At 34.3% G+C, this 12,167-nt stretch overlaps 1 long non-coding RNA gene across 1 annotated transcript; it reads right to left on the minus strand.

Moving 5' to 3' along the window:
- Positions 1-729: 729 nt before the first annotated feature.
- LOC113299069 lies at positions 730-5,137 on the minus strand. Its single transcript, XR_003334583.1, has 3 exons — positions 5,011-5,137; positions 4,527-4,879; positions 730-795 (listed from the first exon to the last, which is right to left on the minus strand). It is a non-coding gene; the product is annotated as an uncharacterized LOC113299069 (long non-coding RNA).
- Positions 5,138-12,167: the final 7,030 nt, after the last annotated feature.

Raw genomic sequence — 12,167 nt, forward strand, 5'->3', positions numbered from 1 at the left:
GAGTAGTCCCCTTTGGGGTGCGGGAGGAAATTGTGAATGATTGATGGTTCAGTATTGGGTACGTTCCGTTTCGTCGCAAACGATGGATTATATGATACCGCTTCTTTTTCCGGTGAGTTTGGGGAGAGTTGTTTCTTGTATAATTATATTTGTGTTATCACCTATCAAAATAAAGCTTTTTCGTTAGTTCCCTCTTATTTTTCTGGATTTAATTTAATATTGGGGCAGCTTAATTTTCTGTGATTAGAATTTAAGGTCGGTAATTGAATTTTTTTTTTTTTTGATGCAAAAATAATTGTATTGAATAGTTAAAATCTAACATTGTTTTCATGATGCACCCATTCCTTAATATCAGGTGGGAGGTCAGTATGAAACTCAAAATTTAACTTCATTGTTCTAGCTTTCTTAGCTAGTTTGTCACCCATTCCTTAATATCAGGTGGAAGGTCAATATGAAACTCTAAATTTAACTTCATAGTTCTAGCTTTTTTAGCTAGTTTGTCAGCAACTCCATTTGCATCTTTTTTAACTGAGATACACTTCCATACTTCCAATTTTCCTAACAGAAACTTAATGTCTAAAATGAAATGCTGGTTTAACCAATGAACATGAGACTTTTGCTCATTGATTGACTTTATTACTACCACACTATCACTCTCAAAAATAACTGTTCTGAAATTTTTATTGATTGCAAACTTGATAGCTGCAAACATGGCCCTGCATTCTAACTCCTCCACTTCTATGCCTTCTCTCATTCCTCCATCAAAGTATTTCCCTTGAACTCCAATGCAATTACCTGCAAAATCACTAATAATTAGTACAATTCCACCCTGAGAGTTATTCCGATAAAAAGAAGCATCTACATTAACTTTCAGAAAACCATTATCTGGTGGTTTCCATCTCTGAACCTGCACTTGCCCATGATTACTAATAGAATTATGCACATTTAAAACAGTAAGTTTATTAATCATATTAAGAGATAGATCCATATTAGGATTCTTATTTTGAAATTTTTTTGTACATTTGTCCTTCTATATGGTCCAAGCAGTGAAGAGTTTTATTAATTTCCTTCCTTGTAATACCTGAGCCAAAAACCAGATTAGCTCCTGCTGAAAACCAAAAAGTTACCCAATTCTTAAAAAAACCATGCTGAAACAAAACTGTATTAACATCAATGTGAACAACTAAGCAAACAGACCTGGAATAAGGACTGTTGAGGAAGAGATGATCACAAGACTCAATAACATGATTGCATAAACTACAATGAATCTTAATACCATTTTTGTACCTAGCACGTTTATCTATTGTTGGAACAATGTCCCTAACACATTTCCGAATAAAAAATTAAACCTTATGAGGTAATTTAACTTGCCAATGATCTTTTCAAACCTGAACATGAACAATAAGAGGAACATCAGTAGAGTTTGTCACTCTAGTTAGGACATTATAGACACGTTTGACAGAGAATTTTCCTCTCCTATCTGGTAAACAAATAAGAGGATCTTTACTAGTAACATGAACAGTTATAGCAAGAATTTTATTAGCACAATCTTCTGAAAAAAGATAATGAACCAGAGGAACATTCCAGGTCCTAGTATTTTCAATAACGAGATCAGACACATAGAAATAAACATGAGTATTCACTAAGCCCTCAGTTAGAGTAGGTGGTTGTTCTAAACCAATAACCCAGCTGTCCAGCCAAATTTTGACTTTGGTGCCACATCCAATAGCCCAGAATCGATGGTCCTTTATGATGCTAATACATCTATATATTCCCCTCCAAATCCAAGAGCATTTATCTTTAAGCTTCACTAAGTGAAGAATACTACAGTACTTAAAGTATGTAGCTGTTAAGATTTGCACCCATAACTCCTCCTCTTTAGTGATAATTTTCCATACCAATTTGCATATCATGGCAGTATTAAAGGTTTCTAAGTTTCTAAAACCTAGACCACCTAACTCTTTTGACTTGTTAACACTGTCCCAAGATATGTATTTTATACCCTTCCCAGTCTTATGCCCACACTAAAAATTCATCTAAAATGAGTCAAGATTTCTAATCGAAGTATTAGGAATATCAAAGCAACCCATTTGGTATGTAGGTAAAGAATTCAAAACTTATTTAATCATGGTTCATCTACCAGCTTGATTAAGAGTAATACTGACATAATTTTTTAACCTGGCTTCAAAATATTGTGCAACGGGTTCAAAAGATCTTACCTTAGAATGGCCTAATAAAAGAGGATCACCCAAGTATTTATCAGAGTCAGTGACAATGGACATGCTAAGAGCACTAGCAAGAGTATCACAGTAAACAGGATCAAGATTATTACTGAAATAAACACAGGATTTATCAAAATTAAGCATCTGTCCAGATAACTTACCAAAATCCTGCAAAATGTTCAAAAAGTTATTAACATGTTGCATATTAGCTTCACCAAAAATGAGAATGTCATCTGCAAAAAGAAAATGGGATATGGGAGGAACTTTCCTAGATGCCTTAATTCCGGTGATAGACTTATTGTTTTCAGCAAATAACAAAGATCTAGAAAGGTATTCCATAACTAAAATAAAAAGATAAGGAGATAAAGGATCTCCTTGTCTTATACCTCTAGTTGGCTCAAATTGATCGTATGGAGATCCATTTAACAACACATTGATATTAGTAATAGTAACACATTGCACTATAAGATTGCAAATTTCAGTATTAAAACCAAACTTCATTAGAACACCATTGAGAAAATTCCATTTTATTCCGTCAAAATATTTTGACAAATTAAGTTTAAGAGCCATAGTTCCATAGAATGAATCATTTGACAAATACCATAATAATATTGTCATGAATTGACCTACCTGGAACAAAAGAAGCCTGATAAGGAGAAATCAGTTTTTTCAAAAAAGGTTTAATTCTGTTTGCTAAGATTTTTGAAATAATCTTATGAGAAACACTACACAAGCCTACGGGTCTAAATTCAGATGGAAATTTAGGACTCTTGCACTTTGGAATAAGAGAAATATAAGTTTTATTAAGACATCTAGGCATATGTCCACTTTGAAAGAACTTTTTAACAACATTAATAATATCCTTACCAACTATAATTTTCATTGTATTTGATAAAAGACTGCTTGGAAGCCATCTGGACCAGGGGAAATCCAAACAAGCATACTCTTAACAACATTTTCAATTTCAGAATCAGTGGGAATATTATTCAAAGCAGCATTATCAACATCAAATATGAAACGAGGAATAACATTAAAATCATCATCAGTGAAAACAGGATTGGAAGTACTAGCAACTGTTCTAAAATGACTAGTTAGAAGATTACTATTATCATTCCTATCTCTAATCCAATTGTCATTAGCATCACAAAGAACATTAATAATATTAACATGCATTCTCTTGTTGACCATAATATGAAAATATCTAGTATTGTTGTCTTTATCAAATTCAGACTTATCCTTAGACTTTTCTCTATAAAATTCAGATTGAATTATATACCGGTTTTCTAGATCATTAACAATAGACTTGACCCTATCAGACTGAGTATCATAAAAAGGTTCATTTTGAACAACAGTTAGATTATCTTACAAATTTTTAATGTTCTTGTGGATATCACCAAACTCCATCCTATTCCATTGGGATAAGGCCAATCTAGCACTATGTTTCTTTTTCTTAAACTGATGAGCAGGACTTCCTTGAAAAGCTAGATTCCAAGATTGATCAAGTTATTCCTTAAAACCACTATTTCCTATCTAGGTTCTTAAAAACTTAAAAGGCCTCCATAAATGCTTGGTTATATGATCTGTTATGAGTAACACAAGACAGTGATCAGAAGAAATAAAACTTAAATGAAGAAGCTTAGCAGAAGCAAAGTGAAGAGTCCAATCATTATTGCTGAGGGCCATATCTTGTCTGGCTTTCCTTGAATCAGCTCCATAAGATTTACTTATCCAGGTGCAATCTTTACCTTCATATCCTATGTCAATTAGACCAGCATCATTGACTTTATTTTGAACCCATCTATCAGAAGTATTATTTTTCTTATCTAAATGGAAGTTTAAATCCCCTAAAATTAGCCATGGTTGTTGAATATCCTTATTAAATTCAGATAAGAAATTCCATTGAGTTTTCTTAGGCTCACTATAGGTAGAACCATACATAAAGGAGACAAGTTCCTTAGGTTTGCTAGGATCTAATTGGTTAACAACATGAATGATATTATTTTCACAACCAATAATATCAACATCTATACCATCCTTCCACATCAAAATAAGCCCACCTACATTACCAATCCTATCAATACAAGTGAAATTGAGGTAGTGAATTGATTTTTCTACTGAAATCATCCTACTTTCATCAATCTTAGTTTCACAAAGAAAAATAAAATCAGGATTCTGGGTTTTAACTAGATTTTGGAAGTGTTGTTTAGTAAAATCATTTGCAATACCTTGCACATTCCAAGAGATTATCTTCATTTTGAAAATTAAATAAAAAGGATAATAAAAATCAGAAAGAGTTTGAGATACCTGAGTCTCCCTTGTGTTGCCCTTTTGGATATCCTTTTCAGTGACTACATGAGATGTCTTGTTTGCCACTACCATTATCAGCATGTTCCAAAACATGTATATCTGGAACCTCATTTCCCTGCCTCTTACCAAGTCTTTCTCCTTCAGCAGAATCATTTTTCCCATCTTCATAAATAGTTCTAGGACTCACAACATAGCCATCTTTTGATGGAATAAATCCACTACGAAATTAGGGACTTGATCACCAGCTCTTGAAACCACAATTTCCTTCCTTTCTCCTTCTTTCATCTCACCAAAATAATGAGGCTTAGCATGAGCCTTAGCCAAATAGTCAGTAGAAGCTTTACAGGCACCTTGACAATTGAGACAAATCTTACGAGGTTGTTTTTCATAAAAAAAATTTAATCCATCTAGTAGTCCCAATATTAGTTTTTGTCATTACTCCTCTTCTTAAAGGATAGTTCAGATTAAGTTGAACACATACCTTCACTGGGACACCTTCTTCTGGTACTGCATCTGCAGGTTGAATAGGTAAAACTTCCCCCATAATTTTCCCAATTTTGGTTATGGATTTAACATTCCAATCCAGATCCTGATAAATCACCAAAGAGTTGTAATGAAGCAAATTGATAAGATGGTCATTAATACTCAATGGACGAGTATCAAAAACATTTTTCTTTGTATCTTCAATCTTGAATCTGAACTCCATAATATTATCATTCAGGTCGGTAATTAAATTATAGAAATGGGTTTCTGGTTCCATGTTGGGGATTTTTGTTTCCATGGGTTAAATTTGAAGGCTGTTTGAAATTAGAGTTCTTATCTCGATTTCGTGATGTAGTTTTGAAGAAATAATTTGAAGAAGAGATTGAGCAATTCTGGTTTGTTTTTTGTGTTTTAAAAAGCAGAAGGAGATGAAATTGGTTTTCACCTTCTGGTTCGTTTTAGGAGAAGATGAATGTTTTAAGTCACCCTCTGACCTTCTGGTGTATGCGTGCTCTGGAATCGGGTTAAAGCAATGATACAGAAGAGATCATGAACTCTCATTTTTATTTTATTTTCCATCTCTAGAACCAAATGTATTTATTGCTTCTATAGATTGGGACGACGAGCATGCATAGTCGACAAAAAAGTACTGATTAATATGAGAAAATATACTCATTTTTATTTTTTTTCCATCCCCCAATCTATTGCCCCTTTTTTGTCGAATATCCCCGGAGACCGTTGTTGTTGGAAAGTTGGATCCATCTCGGTTCGTTGAGAATCTCTTTGATTTCTTGAGGTGATGGGTTTGTATACGTCTTGTAAGAAAATGTTGTTTTTAGAGCATCTCCAAGAGAGGATGGATCTATTTATATTTAGTAACACATAGGATTTTAGACCCCAATTTATCATAAATCCATCTCCAACAGTTGGGTCCTACAAATTAGGAGGGACCAATTACTAAATATGAAGGTGTTCAAGAAAGTGTTATTTACACCTCCGGTTGCACCTCCACGTCATGTTTTTAACCAATTTTCTTTTAATTTTAAGGGTTAAACTTCTCACTGTCGGAGATGGTTTTCTAGATATGAGGTCATATATTTACTCTATGTGTAGACCCCATAAATAAAAGGACTAAATAAAAAATCCACGTAGGATTTTTTACACCTTCTGTTGGAGATGCTCTCAGCTAAAATGTTTTTTTGTTTAATAAATCTCTAGCAGACGTGTCCAAGTTTTTAGAATCTTTTATTGGAAGTGATAGACATTCCGCAGGTCCAATCCCGCGGGTTGTTTCGCAAAAGAGAAAGGAGGAGAAGACCTAATGACCTGGAGGATTTGTAGGGGGTGGGTTTAGTGTAGGTCTCACCCCTTTGTGTCACATCCTTACAATCCACGAAATTGGACCCACGAGATGTAAATCATTTTCTAGCGTACCACGCCTCGTCTATTCTTCAATCTCATGAAAAGTTATGTTAGTCCACTAATTTATTTATCACAAAATTGGTTAGAAAGACCAAAACCAATAATTTCTGGGTGAAAAGGACACTTAGATTTTGATACTGTTTAAATGGACAAAAATGTAAAAATAGTCAGGATGTAAACAGTTTCATCCTGCCAATTTTCAAATACTTTTTCTTATTTTTTAATTTACACAGGATGCATCCAGTTTCATCCTCGCTATATTTTAAGTTTAAGTCAGGATAAATCCAGTTTCATCCTTGCTAAAAATTTTTTTTGTCCATTTCACCCATACTAATTTTTACTCGTCCATTTAAACCATGTTTTAAAAATATTTGGACAAGTGACCCATTTTCCGTTTATTTATCTTTTTTTAGCCCATTTCCCCTTTACCTTCATAGTATTCCAGCCGTTTTTGATGGGGGAATTGTGTCTCTAGAGGTAGTCTTTGTATCATTCGCCATAATGAAGGGGTTTTTTGTTCTTGTATATATCGATTCTTGTTTTTTTTTATCCCGGTAGTCAATTTTGTGTGGCCTGATTCATCATTTGCAAGTTTTTAGTGCCCATATTGAATCACAGTTGCCTATGGTTCCTTTTTGGCTCATGTACGATACCCTAACATCCCTAACTTTCGTTATCATTAGTTCTACGTCTCTCCGTTGTTATTTGTACAGGCAACAATTTTTAGCACGTCTGTTTTTATTACCCTCTTATATCTGACTGTATTTTTTTGCAATTATATCATAGTTGTTAATCACTTTAATTAACCACTTCATCATCCCATTACAATTTTGAGAAATTTTTTGACGGGGCAAATATGGATGGGTGCATGGGGGACGAGTACATGTGTCGGTGGTAGTTTTCAATCAATCAATATTCTATATTTATACTTCCAGTTATACCCTTCTTTAAATTCTCATAATTTTAGTAACCGATTGTTTCCTAAATTAATGGTAATTTTTCAACATAGATGTATTTCCCAACGGCTCCGGATCCTCTGTGCCGAGAATTCTCTGTTCTTCTGTGCCATCCAATAACTAACCGCCACATGTTTTTCTTTTTATTCGACCATCTCACGCCGTTAGCCGTAGGTTAACTAATTGAATTAAAACAACGAAACAGAAGGTTTTTCTACGAAACAAAACATGAATATGGTACAAGTTATAGCGTAGTTGTCTTCGTGATTTGTAGCATATACGTAGTTTTTCTTCTGACCCATAATACTTGGATAGTAGTAATAGTTTTTTCTGTTTTCTCTTTGAAGAATCTCTGCCATCAGATCATTTGGGGAAAAAAATAAATCATGCAATGAGATGATGATGGTCATGACCAAATTAATAAAAGCTTTTTCTTGTTGGTGACTTTATATGTAGCGTTTATTTATCCCCGTATCAGCAAATTGATCAAGCTTAAACTGTTAAACAGATCAAAGAAATTGATAAAAAATAACTTTTTTCTTATGAATGATTATGGTCTTCTTATTCACAGAAGCAAGTTATGACTTCAATTCATAATTTAAAATACAAAATTTCTTTTAGTGATTCATCCGGATGAATCAAACCCGAGGGTTCGTCTATTTTAGCTTTTTTTTTTTGGTTAAGAAGGAAGAAGAAGATCTAATTGAAGGATTTAACAGCGTTAAATGTAATCAAATCTTTATAACACGTGGCGGTTTGTTAGTGGCGGCATAGAGGAACAGAGAATTGTCGGCACAGAGGATCATTAGCGTTTTCCAACACCAAGATTCCGTTTAAAAGGGAAAAAATGTAGTGTCAAATTATTCTCATAGATAGTCTGAGATTCATTAGCTTAAGCTAAGAGCTAGGATATGCTTTTGCGATGCAACGACAAAAATCGAAGACAACCGATAGAGCAAGTTCTATTAAGGATATAGCTACGGATGTAGGCATGTAGCAGGTTCTATGAAGGATGAGAGTCATGAGATCAGGGCATCCATGGAAAGGGGGGAAGAAAAGGGTGTAGCTACCAAAGAAAATACTAAACATACAATTTCTACTTGTGATATCAGAAACTTAAAAGGCCTGAGTGGGTAAAAGGATGATATTGGAAATGATGTGCTCTGGTGGTTATGATAGGAAACACACGACAATCTATGTCAGAGTAAAATTTCAAGCTTAAATGAAGATAAAAGCCTACATGGTCCAAAAGTGAAAGATAACAATTCTAAATTTAATGTCACATTTCTAATTAACAAAAGAAAAGCACTCACATATATCACAGAATCGTGCATGCTAAGTTGGATTACTAACCAAGATTTGATTTAAAAGTTCGATCAAAGACTCGTAGCATATGAAGAACAGTTTACAATAAACAAAATGAGAGTTTACGTTTTAAGAGGAGTATGACAAAGGAAATTTCAATATTATTGGTAGGGTTCTCATCGTTATTTCCCTGTATTTACGATCTACATTAATTTTGTAGGGTTCTCTTCCACTTTTCTCAGCTTTATGCTTCATCAAATGGGTATTCATGGAAAATCTCATGATCTGGTGATGAATTGTGTATCCACGTCTACCTTCTCAATTCTATTGAATGGTGCTCATTATGGAAATTTCAAAAGTGGAAGAGGATTACATCAGGGTTGTCCATTTTCTCCCTTGTTATTCATCATATGTTCACAGGGTTTCTCTCTTCTCATGGCTAAATATGAAAGTTTAAATCTTTACTGTGGTTATAACTTCAACAACAGATGACCAACAATCAGTCATCTTATGTTTGATCATGACCTTTTCTTTTTTGGGATTGATTCAGAAATTAATGCTATTCAGTTGAAACAAGTTCTGGATAAATATTCTTCAATTTCCGGACAGATTATCAACTTCTCCAAATTCTCGATTTACTTTAATAATGGTTGTTCTACTTTTAGTAGATGGAGAAGTATTCAATTATTTGGAGTTAGAGAAATGGAGGTTAGTGAAAAGTATTTAGGCTCTTTCCCTTTGAAATCTGATTATAGCATTGAGACTCATGAACCTCTTGTTTCAAAGTTTGATAATAAACTGTCAGGTTACAGATCCTTATTTGTTAACTCAGTTGGTAGAACGGTTTTGTCCAAGAATGTTCTCTCTGCAATCCCTATATATTCAATGCGGACCATTAAGTTACCGGAATAACAAATCAAATATCTCACATACAACGAGCTTTCTGGCGGGGGCATGATGTTAACACAAGAAAATGTCACTTTATTAATTGGGAAAAAATGGCCAGAGCTAAGGAAGATGGAGGTCTAGGTTTAAGAAACATGGAACAAGTTGATATTTCTTTGGTCGCTAAGTTGTTTGGAGATTTTTAACAAATGCTGAAGCGAATTCGGTGCAGTTATATAAGACCAAATACCTCCAATCTGTTTCTTTTTGGGATTGCGATCCTAAATCCGGAGACTCAAAAACATGGAAAGACATGTTATCTGTGAGGGATATTTTTATTAACAACTGTTTCTGGTTTATTGGTTCTGGGAAATCTATCCATATCTGGAATGATCCTTGGATTCCAAATATATCGGGATTCAGACCTACTAGTTTAGGTCAGTCGAATATTCACGTGGAATGGGTTTCAGATTTATTCGTCCAAAATATGAAGACTGGGAGTATAAAGCTTTTGTTGCAGATATTTCCAGATGATCAGGTGGAAGCAATGTCCAGTTATACATCCCTCAAGATGATTCAGTAGATGGTAAACTCGTCTGGTTGAAAAAAAGACAGGGAAGTTCACAACAAAATCTTCCTATAAACTGTTGGCAGATAATGTTGCTACCACTTCTACTATCTCTTCTTTCCCATGGAAACAGCTTTGGAAAAAGATGAAAACTCAACCAAAAATCCATGCATTTGTCTGGAAAGTTCTTCATAATGGTTTGGCTGTCTTTGGTAATTTATCAAGACTCAACAATCAAATACATAATGTTTGCTCTCTTTGTAATTCTGGAGAAGAAACGGTTCATCACCTGTTGTTTTCTTGTCAATTCTCGAAGGCAGTTTTCCAAGCAAGTCCATTGCCAATTAATGTTCCTGATAGTGATCACACGATGGAAATTATTCAGAATTGGTTAGACCAAAGTGATCAAGGAATATCGTTAAATTTGGGATCATGCATATTGTGGAACATATGGAAGATGCGGAATGACAAGGTCTTCAACAATAATCAACAATCGGTTCCTCTTTGCATCCGTAAAACTCTACAAGATATCAAGACATTGATTTACATCATGCCTTGAATTACTGTTCTTATTTAAATATGCACCAAAAAGTGGTAATTCATTAGGAACTACCTCCTCCACTCTCATTAAGATCAATGTGGATGCAGCATATCTTAACGGAAAAGGAGCGGCAGCAGCAGTATCTAGAGATTCTTCAGGTACTTATTTGGGAAGTGGAGCTTTCTGATTTGATTCTTTCTCGTCTATGGTGGCTGAAGCCAAAGCTTACGGTCTTGGTACTCAGTTGGAAAGAAGACTGCAAGCTTCAAAAATTATAATTGAACGGGACACTTAGGATATGCCTAAATCTATAATAGGGAACATGAATGATATTCCCTGGAGTATTCGTTCCAGTGTTCTCTCTATTCAAAATCGCGTCAAGGACTTTAGTGAAGTTAGTTTTACGGCTGTTCCTAGAGACGCAAATTCAATTGCTCATGACTTAGTTCAATTTGCCATTTCAAACTCTTTAAAAAGATGGTGGTTTCATGATGAAATCCCAATTTGTATTAGGCAACGCCTCAAAGTTTTTGAGGATTAATATAAATAAAGATCTGTTTCCTTCAAAAAAAAAACTCTAAATTAGGTGGATCCTTGGAGACAAGATTTGATTGCGATTTCGATCAACTGTGTTAATTACTCCTCTTTAGGAGCATGTCTTATTGAAGACAATAATTTCCCAATTAAGAAGAATATTAAAGAGATTTTCAAATGGTGGATTCTAAATTCTCAGGCCATCTCTAAATCGAATTCCTCAACAAAGTACATGTATACAATGCTTTTTTATTTTAGTATTTTTTTCATGTATTTCAATTGGTATTTTATTTCTCTTTGATGTAATTTCATGTATTCATGGATTCCATTTGGCCATTGTAACCCTTCTAATCTCAATTAAATGAGGTATTTGAAATAAAAATTTGGGGAAGTAGCCCCAGATTCCTTCAACAAAAAAAACACTAAATTAGGTTGGTCATTATACTTTACGATTTGGCCATTACTTTAGGGAAGGGTAGATTTGGTTGTATAAATTCAAAATATTTATCTATTGAAAACCGCAAAACTACTATTGACACCTGTCGGTTTCCTACTCGTCACCTATGCTAGCATCCATATTTGCCCCCATCAAAATTTTTTGTACAATTTTGGTTTGCTCTAAACCCACTCTCCCTTTTCATAAGTAGCAAGGCTCATGTAAGGTTTATTCCAACAACATTACCTGCCCATTACTCCCCTCTCTTCATCTGTGTTCATAAAACTTATTATAATTAATCTTTGGTATTATCCTAGCCCGGAAGTGTCAAGGTATAAACCACCCAATATCTATTCAACATTTAAGAGGGATAGTTTCCCTTCACAAGCCTAACATTTTATTTCTCTCTGAAACCTTATCTAATGATAATCGAAGTAGAAGCCTAGCACAATTCAGTTCCATAATCACTTCTTTGTACCTAAAATTGGAAGGCGATGAGGTATCTGTC

The sequence above is a fragment of the Papaver somniferum genome, chromosome 7 (assembly GCF_003573695.1).
Source record: "Papaver somniferum cultivar HN1 chromosome 7, ASM357369v1, whole genome shotgun sequence".
NCBI lineage: Eukaryota > Viridiplantae > Streptophyta > Magnoliopsida > Ranunculales > Papaveraceae > Papaver > Papaver somniferum.